Source organism: Podarcis pityusensis (assembly GCF_964106645.2).
Source record: "Podarcis pityusensis genome assembly, chromosome: 1".
NCBI lineage: Eukaryota > Metazoa > Chordata > Lepidosauria > Squamata > Lacertidae > Podarcis > Podarcis pityusensis.
In genome coordinates this window covers 77,312,626-77,340,317 of record NC_138028.1, presented here as the reverse complement: position 1 = coordinate 77,340,317, position 27,692 = coordinate 77,312,626, and the positions used below count along the sequence as shown (strand labels likewise).

Below are 27,692 nucleotides of genomic sequence, written 5' to 3'. Positions count from 1 at the left end.
TTTAAGAGAGAACTCTGCTATTTCAGGATTGTTATTGAAAATAAATATCAGTGTACATATTTTTACCTAGTAGGGATAATGGGCTCCAGAAATGAAAGAAGTTTTAGTAGAAGAGGAAGGGATGTAAACTGAATTGCCATCCTTTTTCTGGCCTCATGTGCTTTTAATTGTATGTCAGGCAGAAATCCAACAAGTGTAGCATTCTACCATGTGGATGGTATAAACTTTAAGCCCAACGAGAAACAGTTGAGGGAGTTGGGTATGGTTAGCCTGGGGAAGAGGAGACTGAGAGGAGATATGATTGTCATCTTCAAATATGTCAAGGGCTGCCACATGAAAGATGGAGCAAGCTTGTTTTCTCTTGCTCTGGAGGGTAGGGCCTGAACCAACAGTTACAAGTTACAAGAAAGGAGTTTCCGACTAAACATCAGGAAAAACTTTATGTTAGTAAGAGTTGCTTGATAGTGGAACGGACTCCCTTGGAAGGTGGTAGAATTGCCTTCCTTGAAGGTTTTTAAGCAGAGGTTGGATGACTTTAGCTGAAATTCCTGCATTGTGGGGGTTGAACTAGATGACCCTTGGGGTCCCTTCCAACTCCACAATTCTATTATTTTTATAAGCACAGTCTAGCCATGAGCTTTCAAGCTTATGTATAACAAAGCAAATGTGTTTCTTGTACATTGTACAGTTTTTGTGGAAACAGTAGATGTAAGGTGCATACATGGTGTATAAACTGGCTTGCTTATGTAATTTTTGGCTTGTGAGATTATGAACTTTAAAAATTGTTCAATAAGTGCAGATGATATGTTACAATTTTGACGTTGCTTCGTAAAATAAATCTCATAAGCCTCTAACCTTGTCTGAACATAGAGGGAAAGGGCTTGCCTGATTTATTGGGGAAAAGCCTTAAGCTCTGGGTGACATTAGCAGTGAAAATGTCAAGTTCTGCAGTATGTAGTACATAAGCATGCTGTAATTTCACTGTACTTAATGTTATGGAACAATAACCAAGGCTTTGTATGGTTCTACACAGTCGTTTTGTAATACCAAAGGCTGGTCTATTTATCACAGAGGGATCTTGAGGAATGGTCTCTGCATGATGACTTCATCTGCCAGTGTAATATTAATTTAATTTAATTTAATTTAATTTACATACCACTTTTATCTTCTGAGGATCTCAAGGTCGTGTACACGGTTTTCCTCCTTCCCATTTCATCCTCACAACAAACCTGTGAGGTAGGTCAGGTTAAGAGATGACTGGTCCAAGGTGAGCTTTATGTCTGAGTGGGGATTTGAACCCTGTTCTCCTAGCCCAACACTCTAACCATTACACCACACTGGCTCTCAGTACATAGAGCTGATCACCATATTTGGCTTCTGCAGTACATGACAGTCCATTACATGTTTTATGATCCTGGGAGCAGACCACATCTTCAGGCTGCAGGTTCAAAGTGGGAGAGGGAATTGTCTCCAGGGCCAGCCCCAGATGTATTTGTTAATCCAGAAGCTCTGTTGCAAAAGGAGCCCTTTGTGCCAGTATTGCTCCAGCTCTAGGAGGCCACATTGCCCTCCTCTGACTGCAAGAACTCCATCTCAGAAGTCCTAGGGGAATCACAGTCTCCTTTGCTCTTATTTAAGGCTCACTCTGATGTTGACCGCTGCTGAAACAACATTTGAAGCAACCATTCTTATACATGTTGCCATCCCAATCAGTCACACACACCACAATTTGGGCATTTGACAGAATATTGACACAGCCTTTTCAAAACAGCAGATCACTGAAGGCAATTCCTAAAATGCATATTTAGAAAATAAGTCACCTTATTTAGCGGCATGTTAACAAAGTTGGCAAGCTGAGTGATAAAGTGGGCTTATAGTTCTATTTATTCCCAATTTCTGAGATACATTAAAGGTACATTCCATTTTGGGACCCCTTCTTGCTATCCTAAGAAATTATTCTTTGAGGATCTGTTTCCAGACCCTCAGGTCCCAGACAATGGCTTCTCAATTTTTAAAGGGAAGACTTTGCGAGATTTCACTGGAAGACAGGTTTCATATCTGTGGTGGAATACCTTCCCTGTTTCTTGCTTATTTTCCAATAACATGTAAAGTTTGCCTACGATAATGGCAAACTTTTCACAGCAGGTTGTTTGTTGTATCAGGTTTAAACTGATATGTCCATTCCACATGACTTCTCCATCTTTTTCTCCTTTTATGTCATTTCATTATATTGTAATCATGCCTGCAAGGGTGGTCATTTTTCATTTTTAAAAAACATCTATATGCTGTGCTGCGTAAATTTTAGGCACCTGACTGATAATATTTTGTCAACTGAAAATATACTTTAATACCTCTGATTCCATCATGATTTCAAAAGTAGCTTGTTATGCATGCAGTGTTTAAAAATTTGTTAAATTATGTGACAACCATCATTATCACCTTGATATCATAAAAGTTAAGATTTTAGGTTTTGTATAAATTGTATTTCCAATTTTTTGTGCACATTTGTTCTTATACTTTCTTTGGATTTTCATATTTTTAAACTTGTTTATTTAATATTAACAGTGGCTATCAGCTGCACAATAAAGTGATTGGCTGAAATCATCTTCTTACAAAGGTTAGAATTATTCCACCATGACTGAACTTTGGTGAACCAGTGATGCCTTGCAATCCATTTCCCCCTGTAGCTTTACGATTCTTTATTTTGGTATTCCATACTACTGAAAGTAAGGAAACAGATGTACTGTACAGCAAACTAGATTGTTTTTGTTCCTTTTCTGAAGGAAATAGTAGTGATGGGTAAGGAAGCACTGGAGATTGTAGCGCTTGTAACAGTTCATATGGGGATTAGGTGCCATTTTTATATTTAATCTAGTGCAGCACCATGTCATGGTTTGACACCTCATTTCAGACTGGCTTGTAGGAGCCTCGGCAGAGACAGAAGACCACAGAGAATACAGAGTAGGATTAACTGAATTTATATTGAAGATATGTCTCCTTTCATCATAATGGATTTCCAGTCAATGTTCATTAATATGATTCATGTGGAGAAACGTAGAACCAAATTACATCCATATGTGTGAGAAGTCCCTATGGAGGGATACCTGCCTGCTTTCTTTCTGCAATAAAGATTCAAGGCCCTTCCTCAAAAGTTCCTTTCCAAAGACTCCCAAGTAACACCCTTACAACAGAATTACCTCCAACCGAATCTTAAAATGGAAATTCATCGTAAGAACCAATTTCTGACCCCCTCCCAATTTCCCCCTTTCCCCTGCAGCCCCAGCGGATTGGGGGATCCTTCTGAACAGCATGGGAGGTGACATGAAGGACATGAAAATTGCCTCCGTCCCCCTTTCCTCTAGCAGGATTTGAGTCCCTTCCAGGAATGGAAGGGGGTATTTCAGTTCAGGGAAGGGGCATTCTGAATCCAACCCAGTGTTCATAACTCCAGTTCTTACTTATTCCTTTGTTCAGTTACATATAACTAACTGCTCAATAAAGTTTAATCCCAATAGTGGTATACCTGCTTGTGTTTACACATGCAAATATGAGACGTGTAGGCAGATGATAAGAATAAGAATATTTGTACCCCGCCCATCTGACTGGGTTGCCGCAGCCAGTCTCGGCAGCTTCCAGCATATATAAAAGCATAGTAAAACATTAAACCTTAAAAAGCTTCCCTATACAGGGCTGCCTTCAGATGTCTTCTAAAAGTCAGATAGTTGTTTATTTCCTTGACATCTGATGGGAGGGCATTCCACAGGGTGGGCGCCACTATGGAGAAGGCCCTCTGCCTGCTTCCCTGTAACCTCACTTCTTGAGTGAGGGAACCACCAGAAGGCCCTCAGTGGGAGTGGAGACGCTTCTTCAGGTAAACTGGGCTAAGGCTTGGAAATGTATTGGGGGGTAATGTAGGTCTTTCAGGAACGGTGTTATATGGTCTTGGCAGCTGCTCCCAGTCACCATCCGCATTCTGGATAACTTGTAGTTTCCGAGTCATCTTCAAAGGTAGCCCCACATAGAGCGCATTGCAGTAGTCCAAGCTGGAGATGGATAATGAAAACATGCAGTATTAGTCTCACTGTAGCAAAGTCAATTAATTAAACAGTGTTGAGAAGAACATGGAAACCAAGTTTAGTTTCAGATGTCAAGAGGCTATGATTTAAATAAATATTAACAAAAGTTGGTTTTTTATTTTTGTTCCTTGGGTTTCTAAAGATAGCAAAGAAATCTCACATGGAAGCAATTGTTTGGCTTTGGAGAAACAGTGTTAACCCAAGTGGGAACCAATTTATTTCTGTGGAGTAGAGACTGGCCCAGTGAAAGCATTTCCATGAACCTGAGTGGAGTCAGCTTGACTCAAATTGAGATGTAGCACAGGCCTCTCTAGAGCATCACTCGGTCACATGGGTTTTCCATTATGTGAAATGAAGGATGTGTTCACCCTGACTAAACTGGGCTTGTAAAGGATAAAGGAATCATTGGCTCAAATTCTATATCCTTTCTTACATGGGGAAGCAGACTGCATTATCTGATCTCAAAGTATACAAAGAAGAGAGCAATTTTCTTTGCTCACCCTTCCTGTTTACTTCAGAATATGCAGTATAATCAGTAAAAGAAAAAGGTAATAGAATAACATAAACTGGGGAGGGTGGAGGGGAGAGACACAAGAGAGGTCTGGCAGCAAATGAAATGTGTTATTTCCAGCTAGCTCTGCATAACCAGTAAAAGGAGACATAAAGAAGTTTTCAGTGTGAGGCAGGCTCATAATATAAAAACAAACCATCAAATTTTAGTGGAAGCTAAAATAAAGGCTGCAGTATTGGGGGGGGGGGAGGGAGAACAGATTCATGTGGAACATCTTTAATGGCAGAGAGAGAGAGGGAGAAAGAACACGAGTGCATGTTTAGTGCATTTGCTTTTGTTCCAAAAATCATAAGCTTATGCTGAAAATCGCCTCAGATCTATTATAGGCTCCAATGCATGGGGGGCGAGTGGGCCGGTTGTTGATTATTTTTAAATGTAGGTAGACAAGATTGTCTGTTTAAATCTTTTATACAGCTTGAATTAATACTGGGAAATGTGTAACCATATGGTTTGACTATGTAGAGAAATAAGATGTGACACTAGAAGATCCTTGATCCAGCTGTGTGTGTGTGTGTGTGTGTGTGTGTGAAGATTTTTGATTATTATTTTTTAAATGTAGTGAAACAGACCTACGGTTTATACAATAGGGCCTGACTGTTTTGACTGCCATTGTAGCAATACTATGTGTATTCATGCATACTGTATATTGCAAACATTACCAAGAGAAAACTGATGGGAAGTAATGAGAGAGGGCTCCCAGGCATTTGGAAGAGAACTTTTAATTTTTCTCCTTTATAGTATTTTCTCCCCTTGGGTTTGTTTGCAGGCTGCAGGCCTATTCGTATGCTATCTTTGATTGCTGACATGTGCATTAAAAATACCTCTTGTGAGGTCTTAAGGCACCTAACAACAAGTTGTAATAAAATAAATGTTGATAGTTCATGAAAGCACCTAGATGCAGCAATTTAAAAAGAGTAAATAAGCAGCTGCTATTAAAAAACAATTCTGATTAAAAGGAAGGAACTAAAAAATCTAAGAACAGTTAACAGTTAAAGAGAGCAGCATTTGCACTGAAAAGACAGCCATGAAGGTGTCAGACATAGTGAGCTTACTGAAAGCTTCATGAATTTGTATGCCACCCTGGCACAGGCGCCAATCTAATCATTCCAGTTTTTCTAAACATGCAGGCATGAGCACTATACTTTTAAGCTGTTCTTTTGCTGCTCCCCATGGCTTCTCAATTTTAATTAAGTATAAGTTCCCACTGTTTTAATTGCAACCAACAGACAAATGTCATCTTCCCCAGCTGGCAACAGAGTCCATTTATTGGAAATCAAATGCAATTCAATCCCTTTCTCGTCTGCAACTTACTTAAAATTTTAAAACCACAGGCCAGTTTCCCATGCTTTCCCTCAAAGCAGCCTAGATTCATAATGTAGAAGCCGTCTAGAGTGACTGAGGCAAGACACTCAGATGGATGAGGAATAATAATAATAATAATAATAATAATAATAATAGACATCCCTATTTTCATCAGAGAAATGTTGGAGGATATGTGTCTTGCCTTTGTGAAACTGCGCAATTCTTTTTTTAAAAATTGTGGCATGGCCTGTGTTTATCTAAGTTCTGTGTTCTACCACCACCAACCCAATTACTCCTATCTGCCCTATTACCTTTGACAGAAATTGTACCCAGGTTAGACAAATTAGCAGAATGTGCTTTTGCTAGAAAGGTGGTGTTGCTTGCTTGGGTATGCAGGGAAATTAATATTCAGTATCCGATTATTATATGCAAAGTAGATCATCCCTCTTTCTGTTGCTATTAAGTATGAAAACTCTCTCTAGAGATGCATAATTTTTGTTTAGTCTAATCTTACAGTGGCTGGGGCAACACAGTCAGATGGACAGTGTATAAGTAATCATCATCATCATCATCAAAGCCAAACATTTATACAGGTCTGCTAGCTATATCTGAGAGTGCATTTCAACTTTATAGGGAGCCCACATGAAAGGACAATGACTATTTCTCTTTTTCCTCTGGTATGAAGTGAAAAAGATGAAGCTGGATAGCTTAACTTAGTATGGTTGAGCGGTTGCCCTGGGCAGCAAGACCAGAATATTTGTTGGAACCCTGTAGCATAACTTTTAGCTTATTTTAGAAGCAAGCATGTCTTTCAGGTTGCAGAAAAAAATCTGAGCAGTTTCTTGAATGCGTTGCTCACAGTGATGGTAACTCTAGCCCAGTGAAAGATCCTGTGATCATAATCGCTCACAGAACAAATACTTTCTCCTAGCCTCCAAGGGCATGTGAAAGAGCTTACAATTTAAGAAGGAAGCCTCAGAAGTTATAAAAATGGAACGTGATGCGATGAGATGGCTTTGGCCACAGCAGTGGAAAAGGATGGGCCAGGAAGATAAACACCTGTGCAGCATGAAGGAGAGGGCCTTCTCAGTAGTGGCGCCCTCCCTGTAGAACGTCCTCCCTTCATATGTCAAGGAGATAAGGAAATATACAACGTTTTGAAGACATCTGAAGGCAGCCCTGTATTGGGAGGCTTTTAATGCTTGATGTTTTTATTACATTTTTATTTTTTATTTTTTTATTTTTTTTAATGATATTTATTGAGAATTTTAAGGTTACAAAGAAAAAAGAAGGAAAAAAATAAGAGAAAAAGAAAAAGAAAGAAAAAAGTAGATAAAAGTAACAATTAAACAATACAAATCGGTAAAAACCAAAGTCAAAAAGAAAAAACAAAACACACAATACATCAAAATCAAAAAGCAAAAATAAACAAAAAATTTAAAAACAAATCCAATATTCCCAGATCCTTAACTGTCATTAACTTATTTCATCGACCTCCTCACACCTCCCTTTTTTGTATTCTAGTTATTAATTATCTCAGCAAATCCTTTCCGTCTTTCACAATAGTCTGTCATTAAATTACCTTAATCTATTTTAACCTTATCTTACCATAAAAAACCCTAAAACTTAAAACTTAAATCTTATTTATACCAAATTCTCTTAACCATAACATATTCTTACATAATTCTTTTTAACATTTCTGCTAAAGCCAAATAATTTCATTCCAACATTTTTATAATACTCATTAATTTTACGATACTTTTCTAAATAAATTTTTAAAACTTTCTTCCAATCTTCATCCATCGTCTCTTCTTCCTGGTCTCGGGTTTTGTCAGTCCTTTCTATCCCATCCATCTAGTCCATCAACCTGGTAACCTTATATCCGAGGCTCTTAAGTCTTTTCCATGTCCCTTCCGCAGGTCTTCTTCATGTTTATACCTGTACTTTACTTTGTCTTCTGCTCCTTTCACTCGGGGAGACTCCAGCTGGACAATATTTTTGTCCCTTCTCGACAAGTCAGCCCCTTTTCCATCGTCAACACTGAAATCCATGTGATATTTAAAGGCATGTTTCAAGGTCCCTCCAAAGTTAAAGGCCCCCACAACTCCGAACTCCCCCCGGCCCAGAGCCAGACTTGAAAGGTCAAAACTTCCCTCATAGGGGGGTCTATCCAGCCCCCCATCTCCAAGCCAAACTGGACTCCATCTCTCCAAATCTGACTTTTTCCAGGTTCGTTCGTCAAATCCAACAACTCATGTTCCTGCTGGGCCACAGCTCCCTCCATCTCTGCCACCCGAGGTCCAACAACGCCCTCCTCCCTCATCTGATCTGTCAAAGCGCATTCCTGGATTAATTCCTGAGTGGGTTCTATATAGGTACCCACTGCCTGTCCAAAATTTCCGATTGCAACAGTCATCAAATCCACCTTCTCATGTAACTGTTCCAATAAAGCACTTGTCTTGCAAAAGGCAAGCACCAGAGCCTCCGAGCACATTCTTGTTCAAGGTTGAAGTCTGGTCCCACGATCTTAATCTATTACAGCTGCAAAGCTCCCCAGTTCGGCTTTAATAACAGTTTCACAAGCTCCCTCTAGGGGAAACAATTTCTATTTGTATCCATCTTTTTTTTTAAAAAAAAAGCAGATCTAGGAACAAAGTTTTCCTTTTTCAGATATTTTGTCAATATTTTGTTCCTTTTAAATGCGAAGGGGAACAATGGAATCAATATGTTTCTCTTCTTTTAACTATCTGTCAAAAACGTATGTCCATAGTCAATGAACTTCCCCAAAACATCTGTCCTGACACCCCGCTCCCAGGTTCAAGACGGTGTAAAATTGCCTTTCTTTACTCTCTCTTCTGCAGGTTTAAACAGTCTAAAAAAGGTTCCCCCCTCTTCTCCTGCTTCCAAGGGGGGTTCAATAATTTTAAATGATGAAAATTTGATCCTTTACAGACGACTTTCTAACTCTTTGCTTCAGTCTATCTACAAAAGCGGAAGGCGGACTTCCTGTTTAGACCTTCCCGCTTCAGTGCCAAATTATAAAGTTTCTTAACCCAATTTTCCGTTCTACTCACGGGCAGTTGTTTAAAATCCAATTGTCCACAGGAAAAAGTTAGCGCTCTCCGGCAACAGCAATGCGGCTTCACTCCGTGAAAGAAGCAGTCGATTCAAAGCACCGCGCCACTCACCCCACGTCGCTCTGGATCCCCGAAACCGGGTTTCCCCGCGAGTAGGGGAGGCGCAAAGGTGCCAGCCGAATCCCACGTTCACAGGCTTCTCCCGCCTGTGGTTTTTGATGGGTCTCCGCCTCGCCGTGGCGGATCAGACCCTGTTTTCCACGGAGCGGATTCCTCCCGATCGGAGGAAATCCGCCATTGCCAGAGGCGCCAACCCGGAAGTCCTTTTATTACATTTTTAGATACAGTGGTACCTCGGGTTACAGACGCTTCAGGTTACAGACTCCACTAACCCAGAAATAGTACCTTGGGTTAAGAACTTTGCTTCAGAATGAGAACAGAAATCGCGCGGCGGCAGCAGGAGGCCCCATTAGCTAAAGTAGTACCTTAGGTTAAGAACAGTTTCAGGTTAAGAACGGACCTCCAGAACGAATTAAGTTCTTAACCCGAGGTACCACTGTATGCTGTAAGCAGCCCAGAGTGGCTGGAGAAACCCAGCCAGATGAGTGGGGTATAAATAATAAGATTATTATTATTAGGAATCATGGTCCCAGTCTTGTGTATGGAGACGGATGTGGAGGATGAGCTGGCCAAGTGTGTGGCTGATGAAGAGCTGAGCAGGGCCTCTAACACTGAACCTGCAGAGCTAAGATTGTGGAGCCAGAGTCAGGACCCTCAAAAACACCCTTCCCTTCCCTAAGCCCAGTTGCCTCCTGCAGTACCATGCCTGCCCAACAATACAGGGATCATGTTGAGCAAGAGGCCACAGAGTGCAGATGAAGTACCCTTTAAGAGTCTCTGTTCTCTGAGCAAGGATGGGGTGTAAAGCTTGGGAGACGAGGACTTGAGGCAGAAGTTCACTTCCAGTCATAGAGGAAGCAATGCTCGTCCATGGTACCATTTTGCTCCATTGGGCTTCATGGGCTGGGGTACGAGTGGCCTATCACTTGGAGTGGCGCAGCATTTTGTTATTATAAAGACTGGAAACTTTTCATCAGAAAATAATGCCTCTGTGTGTAGTTGTGCGATTGTGTGGTTGCATGTCGCTTTCACTTGAAGAGGTATAATCTGGACAAATTTTAAATAGTTTGAAAGTTACAACAGTTTAAAAGTGAATAGCAAGTGTTGGAGTCATATGTTTCCAACCATTTTTGTGACCACCTAAAATGCACGGGAAATCTCTGCTTTTAGCAGCTGAGATTATGCCAAAAAATGCAAGGATATTGCATGGCTCTCGATTTCTCTGGTTTTGAAGAAAATACATTGTGTATTCCTAAAAAATATCAGATTTCAGTGTTCCTTTTTTAAATTACTCGTTACAGTCAGCATATGGTCATTGCCAAATTGACACTTCCTGGATGGAGTCAGAAGAAAAATGACCATTATTGGAGAGAGCAGGCTGAAGATCAGAAAGACAGTAGGTGGAGAAAGAGGAACTGCTCTTTTTTGTGTCTTTGTGCGTGAAGTGCTACAGCATATTCTTGCACATGGTGTGCTGTTAAAGGTTTTTGCATGAGAGGGGAGCTGTCATGACTTCACTTGATTTGCAGTCTCTGTCTTGGCTTGTTTCCTCTAGTGATCATTTGTGCATTTCTTTTGAGAGCTGTGCCATGTCCATTTGTTATCACAGAAAGCAAATCAACAGTGGTTAAATGTGGTCTAAGTGATAATACAGTTGGGTAGATTCAGAGCTGATTGGAAGACAATGCTCAAAGGTCTGTTTCACATTTAGCAGTAAGCCAAACGATTGCTTATTGTAAAAATAAGCAAGCATGCTGGTGCCTGGGTGAAAATTAGAGCTGCTTCACTCTTTCCCTGGCCCTGCTGCTCCCATACTACCCATGGCTAAGCAGTGGTTTGGCTTAGTGTTAGGCAGGTCAGAAGTGTAATGTGGCTGCAAAAAACCATGGATGTGGTTTTTAGACTGCATTAAACCATAGTTTCCAAGACACAAAAAGTAACAGTTTCATTTTATTCTGCACTAGTTAAATGCCATCTGGAGTTGTTCGTTGAGTTCTGGACACAGAACATTAAGAAGGATTGTGACAAATTGGAATGGGTTCAGAGGAGGGCAGTAAAGATCATCAGTGGAGTGGAAAACAAGTCCTATGAGGAAAGGTTGAAGGAAGAAAAGACTGAGGGAGAACATGATAGTACCCTACACAAGATGGCAAAGACTTGTTCTCTTCTGTCCCAGAAGGCAGGACAAGAGATAAAAGGGCTTAAGTTACAGGACGGTATATTTGGCTGAACATTAGGAGATTTGTTTAACAATGGGACTAGTTACTTAGCTATCGTGATGGATTTTTTATTATTATTATCCTATATTGCATTGTCTTTCGTGGAGCGTTTGGGAAGATTTTAATACATAATACTTTTATAATGGGGCCAACTTTCACCTTGATGAATTTTCTGTGGTGAATGGCATTGTTTTGGAATGCTAGGAATATCTCTCTGAATCAGAGACCACCTCTGCATCCATTCCATTAAAGAACCTTTATCTACAGAAGCAGAACATAGCACATTAATATAGCTTTGCTGTTGTCTGGGAAGCTCCAAGTTATTGCTGTCCTCTGCATCTCCCACTGTGCTCTACAATGGGCTTCCAGATGGCTTTTCAGAGACTAAGCTTTTTGAAGCAAGGAATGATGCCCTTGAATAACTCCCAACATTTGCTAATGGAGTCTGAGTAGGATGCTGTAATGCTTCTAAGTGGCTACTTAAAATTTCTCCAGCTATCTGCTTTTATTTGAATAGCCTGGGATTTAAAATGCAAATGTGCATCTTTTTATAAAGTGCTCTGTGATCAGTGGTACAGTTAGGTAATTTTAGACTCTAGGCTTGATAGTCTCTCGGGGCCCACGTGTATGGTAGCGTGTATTCAAAATGTGGCAAGTCAGCCCCGCTTGGCTTAGGGGCCCTCCTTCCTTTTTTGCTGGGTGCAGCCTTGGACTCTGCCCCAAAGCCCTGCCCAGACAGCACCATCATCTGTGCGCTTTGTGGTGGTGCTTTTGCAGCGGGCGGAGCTCTGCTCTTTTTACGGATGAAGGCAATGAAACTGACTGGCTGATATGGCCAGTTTACACCACATATGGATTTTAACTCCTTGCCACCATCTGGTCCGCTCTGCCTAGCTCCTCTCATCCTTGCACACATCACAGATGTATCATAGAATCATATAATTATAGCGTTGGAAGGGGTCCCAAGTGCTATCTAGTCCAACCCCCTGCAATTCAGGAATCTCGGCTGGAGCATCCATGACAGATGGATGGAATTTTGATAGATGGAATTCTGGCTGGAAAAGTACACAGGGTTACCAAAGGGTTAGACTGGTGTGCTGCTGATGTCACCCATCAAGTATCACACACAGTGCAGTCTGGAATTGCTGTGAATGTCACATGCAGCTACCCCAGCTGGGAGCAATTCCATCCCTTTCTGGTAGCTGAAGTATGTGTTCCTCCCTGAGAGGAGAATGCTTGCTGTGCATCGCCAGTGGGAGAACATATGCTATTGATCCTTTCTAGCCAGTCTCAAACTTTCCCCCCTTGTCCTCTTTTATTTGTGGGGCGCTTTTCTTCCTTCTTTTCCTTTTGGTTCTCCTGGTTTTTGCTTGGCTCTTGCTGCCAGTTGGTATTGCAGATTCCTAATAATGGGTTTGGCCAGGCTTATTTGTTAGGGCCAGCTGAGGCATCAGTTCACAGAGCTGCTGCCGATAGCTTGTTGAAAGATGTTAAAATCTGAATGGTTTCAGCTAATTGGCATTTCTCTTACATTTCATTTTCTCTGTGGCAGCAAATTGTCCTGAAAGGTGTCAGAGGAAAATTAAATGACAAGTGCCTCCCTCTCCTGAAACTTCATGGGAAAGCACATCAGCTCTGTTCTCTTGTCGTGAGTGCTTCGGTCTTATTAGCTTTAATGGGAATTAGCTGTGCATACACCGCTGCTGGGCACGTGCTTGGAGCACAATGCGCTCTGTGGCTCCTGGGTGTGTACCAACCCTTATCTTCCATTTCCATATGGATGGTGTGGAAAGAAAAGCTCCTGCAGAGACAGATCCATGCCTCCCCCTTAAGGGCTTGTTCTTCTGTCCCTCCTTCTCCCCCTCCCAATTCCCCTCAGACCCTGATGCAGCTCATTCCCCTTCCTTTATAACAAGGCAACAATAGAAATGCACGCTATGTTTCAGCCTACTGAGAGGGGAGAATAGATCACTCCTGTGCGGTATGGGCACCTCCCACTATTTATCTTCTGGTGCGGAAGGTCTGGTAGATGATCAGAATTATGACCCCCTGAATCATGGAAAGTTGGGAGAAATTAGGGTATTGTTTTTAAAACTACAGCAACTGTGCTATATAGGCTCTTCATAAATGAGAGATGTGTAGGATGGAAATAGGAACTAAATGTTGCAACATTTAAATCGACAGAAAGCATTTCTTCTGGTGATCAAAAACTAAATGGCCTTCCTGCCATTTCTGAGGAAGCTTATTTCAAGATGCTGATTTAGAACTGTGCTATGAATTTAACTCAGTTTGTATTTTGGCCAAATTAGTTTTCTGAAAGAAAAGTGACCCATTTCCCAAAGTTCTCATGCCTGCATTGAAACTAGATTTACCGTGTCTTCCTCACTTCTGTATTCTGCTGGTTCAGAGTCTGCCATGCTTTTCAGTTCTTCCTCCTAGATTTCCTCTCTCATTTTTACAGGATTGCATGCAGTATAAAGCACTGAGCTACTGAGCATGTTGCCTCTGCTTCTGCTGCTGCTGTCACAATTGCTGCTGGCTCTGTTCCTGCTGCTGTTGCTGATGGCTTCTTGACTTTGATTTCCATAAACGTTATTGGCTGTGCAGTATTGGCCGATCCCATTCAGCACACAATGTAGCATGGTATTGTGATGCCCTGATGTGCAAAGGTGCAGTAATGCTATAATCATAGTTCAGTGTAGCTCTAGCAACATTTTGATAAAGGGAGTGAAAGAGGATTGAGGTGGTGATCAGTCACACTATATAGAGGCTAAAAAAAAATGGATTGCTTTTACACAGCCTAACACAGAATTCTAATCTGAAACACCCCTCCATTCCCCAGTTATAATATTCTTCAGCTTGTGCATGAATGTGGATTAAGCCTGAATATTTAAGAGTTTTGCTAGTGTTCCTGTGACAGCATCATGCCGTAACCCATAGCTGGAGGGGCTCTGGTATTCCATTGACAGCTTTTCCAGTTACATCCTCCCTCTCATGTTCTTACATTGGTGACAAGGTTAGTTGATTTCCCCCTCTTCTCTACAGCGTGTCAGAGCATTTCTAAGTCTCCCCATTCTCAGATGTCACTTGTTCATTTCCCTAACATTAATGCTCACATCCAGATTATTGCTGTCAGTTATAGCAAACACTGCATGTTTACAAAAGAACTCCAATAAAGAATTCTATTTATTTCTCTAGCCCTTCTGACTGTCTCTGAGGAAAATAGCAATATTGGTAATCATGTGCTTCCAAAGAGAGCCTCATCTTCACAAGCAGACCCACTTCTTCCTTTCGAGTTCATATCACATAAGAACAATACCATCTGACTCCCTTCTCTCTGCAACAGATGTGTGATTCATCAAGAGCTTGCAAGGTGTACAAAATTTTCCTCTGCTCCCCTCTTCCTTTGAGAGTTCTGTATTGTTCTGAATCTATTGTCTCCACTCTGTGTTTGAGAAGGCCTTCTGAATATTCATCTTTAAAAATCATTTTTCAATAGAAGATCTAGTCCCTAAAGGTAAACTTACAATGGCTTCATAGAAAAATGTGTTTTTTTAATAAAAAAAAGTTGGGATAGAGACGGTAGTAGCAATCTGTGCGTTTAACAGACACACCTTGTTTCAGAAACCATTTCTGTAACCAGATAAGCTCCTGTTTCCACACACCTTCTTCCCTGCCAGCTGCAACATTTCTAAAAATGTTTTATTGAGAACCAAAGTTAAGATTCTTTATTTATTTATTTGTATTTATTTCATTTATATCCCACTTTTCCTCCAAGAAGCTCAAGGGTGACGTAAGTGGTTCTTTATCTCCCCATGTATGCCACCCGGTGATGTGAGTGGGTGATTTGTAATAGAAGAAATGATGACAAGACAATAATCTGGGATTAAGATTGGCCACAGCTTTATTGATTGTAGATGTAAGTAGGGTTTGGCATAGACATTGGGTATGTATCCTAAATCAACCAGCCTGTCTGCTAAGTGATTACTCCTTCAGGGTTCAGGGATCTCCCTGTGACACAGATCAAATGAAGTGATCCTGATAGGAGAGCATCAGGGTATTCTGTGGCCCAATGGCTCCTTTCTGGACCATTGGACAGAACTCCCTCTGGTCTCCTTTACTGGAATATCCTGAATTCCAGTTCCAATTAGGGGGTAGGGGTGGCTGTCAACCCCATCCCCCTGAACTTAGACTATGGATCCAACCCAATGCCTTTCTCCCACCAAAGTTATGACAAAAAGCAGAACCCCCAGATAGCCCCAATCTGTCTGCAGGCAAATTCCTTCCTGACCCATAGATGCCCAATAACCATTGTCTGATTGCCAACTGTTCTGCCCATTCCAAGAGCAGATGACATTTATACTGGAAAATCTTGTGAGCCCCTGTGACTGGCCAAGACCAATGATGACGTCAACTGGCCACACAAATGACTGATCCCCGGCTCCCCGTGGCTGAGCTGGACCATAACCACCATTGTCCCTAAAGTGGTAAGTGGTCTTTGCATGGTCTAAACCATTGAGCCTCTTGGTCTTGCCAGTCGGAAGATCAGCAGTTCAAATCCGTGTGACGGTGTGATCTTCCATTGTTCTGTCTCAGCTCCTGCCAATCTAGCAATTCGAAAGCATACCAGCGCGAGAAGATAAATAGGTACAGTGGTACCTTGGTTTAAGAACAGCTTAGTTTATGAACAACTTGGATTAAAAATGCTGCAAACCCAGAAGTAGGTGTTTTGGTTTGTGAACTTTGCCTTGGAATAAGAACATGTTGCGCTTCCTGTTGAGAGTGTTCCATTTGTAAATTGAGTCCTCCGCTGCTATGGGAAAGCACGCCTTGGTTTACGAACCCTTTGGTTTAAGAACGGACTTCCGGAACGGATTAAGTTCGTAAACCAAGGTACCACTGTACTGCTGTAGAAGGATGATAAACGGCGTTTCTGTGTATTCTGGCACTTGTCACTTGTCACTGCGTCCTGTTGTGCCAGAAGCGGTTTAGTCATGCTGGCCGGTGACCCAGAAGGCTGTCTATGGACAAACACCGACTCCCTTGGCTTGAAGCAGGATGAGCGCTGCACCCCATAGTTGCCTTTGACTGGACTTAACTGTCCAGGGGTCCTTTACGTTTACTAGTGTCCACGAGTACTTATTTGCATTAGATTTAAACTTGGTAATAGCAGGAAGCAGTCTCACATTTTTCCGTGCCCTTTGCATTATGATATTTATTTATAGCAATCTCTAGGAATTATGTATGCAGTAGTAATAGTTTTTAATAATTGCAGTTTTTGTTTTGTTTTTTACTTTTGGCATGCAGATCTATTAATTTAGGACTGGTTGTGACCTTTTTGGTACATCAAGCAATTTTCAGAATGGTTAGCATAGTGAAGATACTGGAGACTATCCCTCTCCCAGGAACCTGATACCAGTGGATATTTTTAGATGCATCAGACAAATTATACATTACAACCTTCTTTCCTTTTGAGGGAAAACTCCTTTCAGGGTCAGTTGCCAAGGTGTGGGGCCACATAACAGCTGGCTGCGTGCTGATGCCATTATGCTAATTTTTTTTGCATATGACCAGTGAAACAACATTTAACATCTGCTTTGGAAGTTTTGCCTTAGTATGCTAAATCTATCTGCATATCACTTTTAGTTACATTAATTGATTGGTTGTCTGTTACCTCACTAAGCCCATTGCTACTACTTCCATGGCTGCTCTCACATCAGCCTCATGAGTCTGTCTGGCATCAAGGTTAGCCATGTTGTACAAGATAATTCCTTTGATGGCCTGGCCTTTTGTGTGGTTGCTGTACTGAAGAAGAGAAGACTTTGCACATACTGGGATCAATATGGGAGCAACTTTAAGAGGCAATCCTGAAGTATGTATAAAGCAGGTCTAATAATGGAAAAGGTATCTTATGTATCCTTAACAGTTTGCACTGTAATCCCACATTTTCCTTGAAAGGAAAAGACATAGCTAGGTAAATTAGGAATTTATTTATTCACACAATTCATAAACCAACTCCTATTGAGAATATGTCACATGATAGAATTTTTTAATTCACCGTTCATTATTTTACCTACATTAAAGTGGATGCATAAATGAAGGATGATGGAAATCTGACTCATCTTACCTGAAAAGAAAGTTTTCCCATCCTATGTGTAATGTGTACCAGGATTAACAGCATTTTGCAAAATCAATTAGATATCAAGGAGGGCCTAACTGAAAAGGCTTGGCCGAACTAGAGGCTAGGGCCTTCAAAAGAAAAGGGCTCAGTGATTTAGCAAAATTGCCTGTCAGATCTATTATTTTAAGTTAGTGCTGTGTCATGATAAGCACACACAAAGTCAATTAATCATGAATTGCACACACAATTCATAGTGTCTTGGATGGGTGGTAAACAAACATTGTCCTCCTGAAGAAGGGACTCATTTATCTCTCTAAGCAGAAAGAAACACCTCTGAGGCCATTCCTCTTGCTGACATGTGCTGCAAGCTGCAACTCTAATAAAGAATGAAAGCCCATTAGCAGAATATACATATGATGACTTCAGAAACAAATTTTGCATTTGTCATTCCTATATGAGGGCATCAGTGCTCAAGTCCCAATTTATATGAATGATGCTTCTTGCTGCCTGTCTGAAAAATCTGCTTAGACATTCTCCCAGTTGTGTGTGGAGCTGCTTTTTTGTGAGTAGCTCCCATGCCTTTTTGAGAATGTCTAAATGAGGATATTATTATACAAGGAGAATATTATCATTATATGTTTATTTATATCTCACCTTTTCCCCTAACAGGGACTCAAGGCAGCTTGCAGATAAAATATGAACAGCTAAAACATGGAGGGAAAGTTTTAAAATGTCAATTAAACATTAATAGAATTGGAATGAAGCACAGTGGTCAATATATGGCTTATTTACACATATATACAACCTGAGTTTATGCTGGAGGACTTCACAGTGCTAACACTCCAAGAGGGTCTTGTTTCTCCTGTAGGTACAGCCTTGGATTCAAGCAGAAATCAGCCATGACTTTCTCTCTGCCTTTTCCAGCCTACAGCTTTTTGCAGCCAGCTTGTAGCTCACATAGCAAATTCTCAACTCTCAACTCTGGCTTTTGCTCTTCTATCTCAGAGCAGGAGGAGGGGCCCTGTCTCTTCTCCTTTACTTACTTAAAGACTTACTTTGTTTTCTTAATGGCCTATCACCTTTCCCTTTGTTCTCTCTTAATGGCTCATCTCCCAGGCTTATATTTTAACCCTTGCTAGATCTAGGGGCTCAATGTTTGGCACATAACGGGAATCTGAAACTCATGACACAGGGAAATCTGACAAACTCATAACACTATATATATCATCTATTATACACATGGGTAAACTGTCTGCAGGAAATTGTGATTGTCTGAATCTGTTCCCCAAAAACGTTGACCTTTTGGAACCAGTAGTCTTCATTAAAGGCTGCTTAGCTACAATCATGTCCTTACATGTTCCAACATCTTGTACCTGAAAAGCCTTGCTTCCTTTTTGTGAAATAAATTTAACCTCTAGTTGTTGTTCAATTGCTTTACATAAATTAACAATTTCCGTACAGAATTTTATGATTAATATGGAGGCTAAAGCTGCATGATAAGGGAATGTGTACAGATTTGCACATAATGCTAAGCAATGGTTAATTTAGCTACCATTTATTAAACCATGACTTAGAATACTGTGCAAATCATGCCCAGAAGCTTAAATATGGTTTGTTTGCAGCCAATACACTATGACCAATAAACAAAAAACAAAAAAACAAACAAAAAACCATAGGTCCGTATAGTTAAAGCTGTGGTTTTCCCAGTAGTGATGTATGATCGCCAAAGAATTGATGCTTTTGAATTATGGTGCTGGAGGAGACTCTTGAGAGTCCCATGGACTGCAAGAAAATCAAACCTATCCATTCTTAAAGAAATCAGCCCTGAGTGTTCACTGGAAGCACAGATCCTGAAGCTGAGACTCCAATACTTTGGCCACCTCATGAGAAGAGAAGACTCCCTGGAAAAGAACCTGATGTTGGGAAAGATGGAGGGCACAAGGAGAAGGGGATGACAGAGGACAAGATGGTTGGATAGTGTTCTCGAAGCTACCAGTGGGGTACTAGTGGGGTGCCACAGGGTTCTGTCTTGGGCCCGGTCTTATTCAACATCTTTATCAACGACTTGGATGATGGACTCAAGGGCATCCTGATCAAATTTGCAGATGACACCAAACTGGGAGGGGTGGCTAACACCCCAGAGGACAGGATCACACTTCAAAACGACCTTGAGAGATTAGAGAACTGGGCCAAAACAAACAAGATGAATTTTAACAGGGAGAAATGTAAAGTATTGCACTTGGGCAAAAAAAATGAGAGGCACAAATACAAGATGGGTGACACCTGGCTTGAGAGCAGTACATGTGAAAAGGATCTAGGAGTCTTGGTTGACCACAAACTTGACATGAGCCAACAGTGTGACGCGGCAGCTAAAAAAGCCAATGCAATTCTGGGCCTCATCAATAGGAGTATAGCATCTAGATCAAGGGAAGTAATAGTGCCACTGTATTCTGCTCTGGTCAGACCTCACCTGGAGTACTGTGTCCAGTTCTGGGCACCACAGTTCAAGAAGGACACTGACAAACTGGAACGTGTCCAGAGGAGGGCAACCAAAATGGTCAAAGGCCTGGAAACGATGCCTTATGAGGAACGGCTAAGGGAGCTGGGCATGTTTAGCCTGGAGAAGAGGAGGTTAAGGGGTGATATGATAGCCATGTTCAAATATATAAAAGGATGTCACATAGAGGAGGGAGAAAGGTTGTTTTCTGCTGCTCCAGAGAAGCGGACACGGAGCAATGGATCCAAACTACAAGAAAGAAGATTCCACCTAAACATTAGGAAGAACTTCCTGACAGTAAGAGCTGTTTGACAGTGGAATTTGCTGCCAAGGAGTGTGGTGGAGTCTCCTTCTTTGGAGGTCTTTAAGCAGAGGCTTGACAACCATATGTCAGGAGTGCTGTGATGGTGTTTCCTGCTTGGCAGGGGGTTGGACTCGATGGCCCTTGTGGTCTCTTCCAACTCTATGATTCTATGATTCTATGAAATAAACTATGATCTGAAGCCATTGTTTTTACTATGATGTAACATTCTTTGTGAACCCAGTACCCTTTCATAATCATGTGGCTTGACCATCCTGTCCTAGATGCTCACCAAGCTACAAAGGCATGAGTCAAAAACAACTAGAAGACAAACCAAATTTTGGAGAAACAGCCCATTGTTTATTTGAATTTGGTCAGGTGGGGCAGCTCATGGTTTGGTAAAAAAACCATAGCTGGGTGTTATGTGTAAATCAGAGCATTGTCTTTGTCTTAAGTGCAGTCAATAGAATCTAAACACACAATTTTCACTTTCTGTCCCCCCCCCCACACCAGTAGCAGGGGGCACATCAAAATCCAGTTTTGTAGTGTCTATCCATAGTGTCTTTGATTTATTTATCATCACTGCAGACTGGTGAGGCGGGTGAATTTATAACCCCAAACTTTTACAAGAGTAAAGGTTTACAAAAACTCCTCCCTGTTCAATGTTTTGAGAGCTTGAGTTTTCTTTCTTGGTTGTGACTTTCTCTCTGTGTTAAGTAATTAAAAATTAATCAATGACTCAATATTTGGGAAACTATAACAAGCAAGAAAAACACAGCACAATATACAAAGGTTCTATTCCACAAGAAAAATAGTTTAAAGAAATGGAATCAACAGGGAAATATGCCTATTGTTCTACTGTACTGTGAGGGCAATTTAAAAATAATAATTGAGAATTTCCCTCCAGTATTCATGCACTAGGAAGTTAACAGGCTGACTGCAATTCTTTTTGATGATGTGCTTTTGTGTATCTGTGAGAGACAGAGATGCTTACAATCAGATTCAGAATGATGATGATGAATGAATGTATTTAGCATCAAAAAAAGAGAAGGATGAAAGTTAGCAGACTACCACAGCCAATAGATGGTATAGTCTCTTTTCATTGTGCTGGTGCTGGCATGATAAGTATAATCTTTTATCTATTACTGATGCTCTTTTCCCTAGAGTTACCTTGTGAAATTGTTTCTTTTTCTGCTTTTTACAAAACTTTGAAGGAAGAAATGTGGATTATTGTTAGTTTAACATGACTGAATGTGTTACATCTGTAAGAAATGTTGAGGTGTGCTGTGTTTTAATACATTAGTAATGTCTTATTAACAACTTAGAAAATACATTTTATTAACAAAGTGCTTTAGAACATGTATTGTTGGGATAGATTATCCTGAGGGTAGCAACCGTTGAATCTTATTTCAGCCTCTGAACATTTAAACCAGAGTTCCAAGTAAGTTGAAAGAGCAGAAGCACCTCTGGCAAGACTCCCTTCTCTTTCATCCTGTTAATAAGTTGTCATGTGTAAGCAGTAGCAGGATGGTTATGAAATCTAACGTCCTGTGATTATGCGGGGGCAAGCTAGCCAAGGATGCTTAAAAAAATGTTCTAATTGGTCATCTTGCTTCAGTCTGGAAATTGCTCTGAGAACTCTGTGGCTTGTCAATTCAGATGTCAAGCCCACCTCCCTGGGTCCCCCAACCTCGTTCAATGCCAATGAAGACTAAGAAACGAATAGAAAGAGAACCTACCCACAATAATGTAAGTTTACTACTCCCCCCCCCCTTTCTCTTTCCCTGCTTTCTCTCCCCACCTCTCTTCTCCACCAACGTTATACTGTGTACATTAAAGTCTCACATCGAATATAACTGATCCGTAGAAAGGACTTTATGATCTGAAAATAGAGACGATATGTGTACTTCTGTAACCCAAGAAAATATTTAACAAAAACAATTTTTAAAAATGTCAAGCCCATCTGAACTGACAAATTGTGATTCACAAACTGCGGTTTCACATCACACTCTAGTGAAGCCAAAGTGATGTTTCTGTGCATTTTGTTAAACCATATATAAAAATCGGAGTTACATTTCAGAAATCAAATATTATTGCTGACAACCTACTGCTGCAGGATGAAAAGCTTGAAGCACATATCAGTGCATGTGTGAATTTACCGTCTATTTTATCCTCTCATGCAATCCAAGGCTTTAAAAAGATGGATAGTGGAAACAAGGCCAAAGCACAAACACAGCCCAGTTTCTCTGGATCTGCACAATCCTAGCAGACAAGAGAAATGAACTTTTATGTGGCTGGTCAGTGAGGAAGAAACACAAATTCCATTTCAGATTAATAGACTCATGTTAACCTGCATTGTAGGTCGCTCTGTGTTTATAAGTGTATTTCAGTTAGTTAGTTTGTTAGACTTTATTTTTATGCCAGAAATGGTGAAACTTACCAGAAAAATAAGAAATCAAGACAACCAACTTTAATAAAATTATGGAAATTGTTTATTGAATATTTACAAATAAACTGTAAACAGATAAGAACATTGGCAGGATTATTGTAATAACCTGCAGTTTTATAAGAGTATATAAAGTAGATGAATAAATGAGTAAATTATGTTAAAATGGAATATGCAGAAAATATAAAAAAATAAATTTAAGGAACTGCAGAAAGAGGGGGAAGGAAGTAAAGTTTTGAAATGTTAAAATGATTGTGAAATTATTGAAATGTATAAAACTGAAAATCATAAATAAAATAATAATAATAAAGACATTATTTTTATGCCACCAAAAAAGCCCCCAAGCACAAAGGTTAACAAAAAATACAGATTCAACCAGTAAACTGTAGCTTTCAGAATGTTTAGACAACAATGTCTGATAGAGCTGGAGTTAAGCACTTCTAAGGTCCCAGGCAGGGTATGTGGCAGAGCAGGTTGAAAAGCTTGCCCCTTTATACTCTAAACATAGTCTGCTCTGCCCCCTGCATGTAAGCATGTGACGTCATTTGATTACCCAACTTCCCAAGTTCCATTTTTTTACAGTCTGAGTGATCTGTGTAAACTGATAACTTTCAGAAATATTTGGGTTAGCCATCCATGCACTAGAACAGTATTGGAGGGAAAATAACTCTTGTTGAAGAAAAACAGGGGAAGGGATTTTACCAAAGATTGGTTAGAGAACCATCAGCAGAGAAAGTCTGCAGGCAAAATGAAAACAAAGATGAGATTCCTTGTCTCCCACTATAAGCTTTTTGTGGTTAAGATAAATGTTGCATGTCACATAGTCTTTTAGGGCTCTTCCCTTTCAATTTGCTTTGGGAGTCTTATTTATCCTTCTAGTTTCCACTTGTATCTGAAGTCATCTGTAGGTATTTGTTACACAGCATATTTGAGACTGAAGGCATGAGCGGATGTGTCATTCCTAATAACCTTACCACCAAATCAATGTGCAGAAACTTGAATGTGCTACACGGAAATTTTCATGTCCCCAGAGGGTGTCACAAATCTGCAGTCCTTGCCAGCTCAGACATAATGGCAAACTATAGTTAAAGGTAAAGGGACCCCTGACCATTAGGTCCGGTCGTGGCCGACTCTGGGGTTGTGGCACTCATCTTGCTTTATTGGCCGAGGGAGCCGGCGTACAGCTTCTGGGTCATGTGGCCAGCATGACTAAGCCGCTTCTGGCGAACCAGAGCAGCGCACGAAAACGCCGTTTACCTTCCCGCCGGAGCTGTACCTATTAATCTACTTGCACTTTGACGTGCTTTCGAACTGCTAGGTTGGCAGGAGCAGGAACCGAGCAACGGGAGCTCACCCCGTCACGGGGATTCGAACCGCCGACCTTCTGATCAGCAAGTCCTAGGCTCTGTGGTTTAACCCACAGCGCCACCCGCGTCCCTTTTAGGGTTTACTGCAATGTCTGAACTGACAAACCATCATTGTGGCTGTAGCTGTACAACTTGAAGCCACTGTGACTGGTTTGCCATGAGATGGAAAAAGAGATCAGGTGAATAGCACAAACCATGGTTGGGCAAGATGCTTGCGTACAATGCTAAGCAAAACCATGATTTAGTGCAAACACGAGTGGCTCCTGAAGAGAAGATTTGGTCCTCTGGTTCTGCTGCTGCTACACTGCTATGAACTGAGCCATGGTTTGACTTGGCTTGCCATCTGACCCCCGCATCATGGCCTGTCTTGCTTTAGATACAAGTTGTAGTCAAAGTTTGTTATATGGCTTACCGCTTGTGTTTTGTCCAGAGAAGACAAACTATGAGCCCAGGTTCAGATTACACAGTAAGTCAAATCATCACTTAACTCACTGGAGGAGGGTCAAAGTGACCGCAATCCCCTCTCCGGGAGCTGGCACACTTACATCTTTGCACTAATCTATGGTTCCACTGAGTGTTATATGCAAACATGGTCATTGCCCTTTTTTTGCTTTCAGATGGGCAATAAATTTGAGAGACTTAGAAAGTGACTTTAAACCCTTTGTAGAGTAAGCATTCCATATGGAGATCACATAAAGTGTAAATACATGAGATTGTTCATTGTTTGTTCACTGTGCATTCTTTGTAAGTGAAATATTTCTTTGACAAATTTGATGTCCCATAGCTCAGATGAATTGTTTAGTTTTCTTTCCTGTCCTATTTCAGTGCCTTTAGGTAGGATATTATATGGATGCTTATTTGATTTTTATCTTCACAGTAGCCTACTGAAGGAAGTTAACCTGGGAGTGACTTTGCTCAAAGTCACCCAGTAAGCTCTATGGCTAAGCAAGCGACTTGAAAATAGATATTCCATGTCAAAACCCAACACTCTGTGTCGTTGACATCTCATTACTTTTATTTCAGGTTGTTTCCCACTCCTTTATTCCAATCATCAGCTTTCCATTGCCCAGTTCCATATCCTGTCTCTTAAATCTCCTTCCCTCACCATACCAAACTGGCTTTTAAAAGCTGAAGCTCGTGGTCTTCTAAATTCAAAGCTATTAAACAGTCACTGCATAATCACTTCTTAATTAAAATTGTTGGGTTGGATCCGATTAACAGAGTTCTAATAACAGAGACTTCTGCTCATGCAAGTGGGTCTTGTGAAGAGAGAACAATTTCCCACCAATTCCCACTCATAAATATATCCTAGAGGTTGGAGAAGCGGGTAGGAACTGGACAGGAAGCTGTGGCGGGATTGATGCAAATTACTTGCCCATTCTGTGAGCTGCAGCCTCTACTGAAATGTTGATTCTTCCACCAGTGGAAGGGGTACTCTAGATCCAGGTCAATGTCACTGTTCACAAGCTCATGTAGCTCATGGAACTGAGGACATTAATAACATGCAAACATCTTTTTAAAAAGAATTTAAGCAATATGTAATGAAACTTTGTGTTTATTGTTTATTTTTTAAAATCTGACTTCTAAAATATCAGGAGGGGCAAATTATTGTATATTTCTTGGTGAAATGGTGTAATTCAAAAAAATGATGATGATGATGATGATGGTACAAACAAGTAAATTAACTCTTGTAATTTGTTCACAATCTCCCAGCTGGAACAAAATGGAACCATTAAAATGTTTTCTGCAGTAAACCAATATTTCAGCTTGTTTGAGACCCTGATTAAAACTGAGCCAGGTCTACTGCTATAATATTAATAGCTGTGGCAGCTTCTGTGAAAATAGCTGTTAAATGGGGAGTAAAAAGCTTTCCACACTGCCAAAAGTGTAATAAAAATGGAACTGTCAAGTATATAATGTTGTTGGCTGAAATGATTGTGACTTTACAATTTTCCAATGCATTGAGTTTATTTGATGTACGAGATACAAGTGTTGTAAGAGGTTAATATAGAGCCTTGACTGGGGAGACTTAAAAAGTGAAAGAGCACAAGATGGAAAGTTTTTACTTATTCCATAGATGGGACAATCCTTAGTTGTGTGCTATTCTGTGGTCCCCATCCTACAGTTTTGGTCAGGCGTTGCAGCCTCTCTGAGGAAGAGAACTTGATTAGAATTGATTGTTGTGGTGATCTCTTCTACACACAAGTACCTGTGTTGGGGATCTAATGAAGAATTGATCATCTAAGTATGCTAATCTGCATAAATTGAATATCTGTGCAGCTAGTTTTAGTCCAACCGTTCCTGAGAGCTCTGGTTAGATAACAGTGCAACTGAACATATTTATAACACCAGACATATAAAATATAATGGATAGAATAATGCCCCTCTACCCCGTCAATTTAAACCTGGCCAAAAAACCCCATGCAAATAAAAATGATTCTGTGCTGCTTCCAAAAGATGCTTAAAGGCTTGATAAGGGGGAAATCACTACCATTAAAACTTATCTGCATGTGTTTCATGTTCTGCATTCAGGTACATGCATATAATGTGTGATATTTTAGTGTATTTTTGGTTTCTATGGAAGCCGCCCAGAGTGGCTGGGGAGACCCAGCCAGATGGGCGGGGTACAAATAATAATAATTATTATTATTATCATTGATATCTGAGATATTATAATGATAGGCTTCTAAGCCAGGCACATTGAATTATGCCTGAAAATCGAAGGAAGAACCAGTGCAAATAGAGCTCTTGTGTAATATAGTCCTATTTTGGCCATTCCTTCTTTTTACACATATTAAAAATGACCACCATATACCTTATCTGGGCAAGCCCTTGAGGACTCAGAACTGATATTACAAAGTCTGGCTGTAATTCAAAGAGTTTAGTTAGCTACAGAGAAAGAAAAGAGGCACTTCTGGGACTGCTGAGAATTGCCTGATGACCTGAACAAAGCATTTTCAGATGCTTAGTAAACGTGTTTTCTCTGTAAAGCAGCCTTTCCCAACCTGGTGCCCTCCAGATGTTTTGGACTACAAGTCCCATCAGTCCCAGCCAGGTTTTGAGAGCTGTGTAGCCTAAAACAGTTGGGAATGCACTGGCTTGGCAAAGTCTGCTGTAGAGTATCTTTTAAAGGATGCATAAGCAACATGACAGCTGAAGATTCCTCTTTCCTTTTGGCTCTTAGTACATGGAGGAGAGCCTGCACCAAATTCTCTAGGATCCTCACCAGCCTCCTATAACAATTGTGTAGGGATTGCTGCCAACTGTATAGTGAAGCAGCACTTGTATGGCTGGTATCATTTTGCCTATATCTACCCAGCTGTGTACCAGTTAATTTAGTTCATTTATTGAGCAATTACACCCTGTGTAAGAAATTTGAAACAAACCATCATAAGAAATAATGATGGCACTGGACATCAAGCGGTATTTGTAAAGCTAAGTGAAGTAACATTGTGGTGGCGATCCTGTGCACACCTACTTAGGAGTATCCTTTTGAATTTAGTGGGGTTTATTTCCAGGTTAAAAATGCACAGGATTCCGTTATGCAAGAACTTTATTTCTGAATTTAAAATACAGGTCCTTTTGACTAGTGTGA

General features: G+C 40.6%; 1 protein-coding gene across 7 annotated transcripts in view; it reads left to right on the top strand.

The window, feature by feature from the left end:
* Positions 1-27,692, top strand: part of TSPAN4 (tetraspanin 4) — a 525,920-nt gene that overhangs the window by 219,287 nt on the left and 278,941 nt on the right. The window lies entirely within an intron of this gene.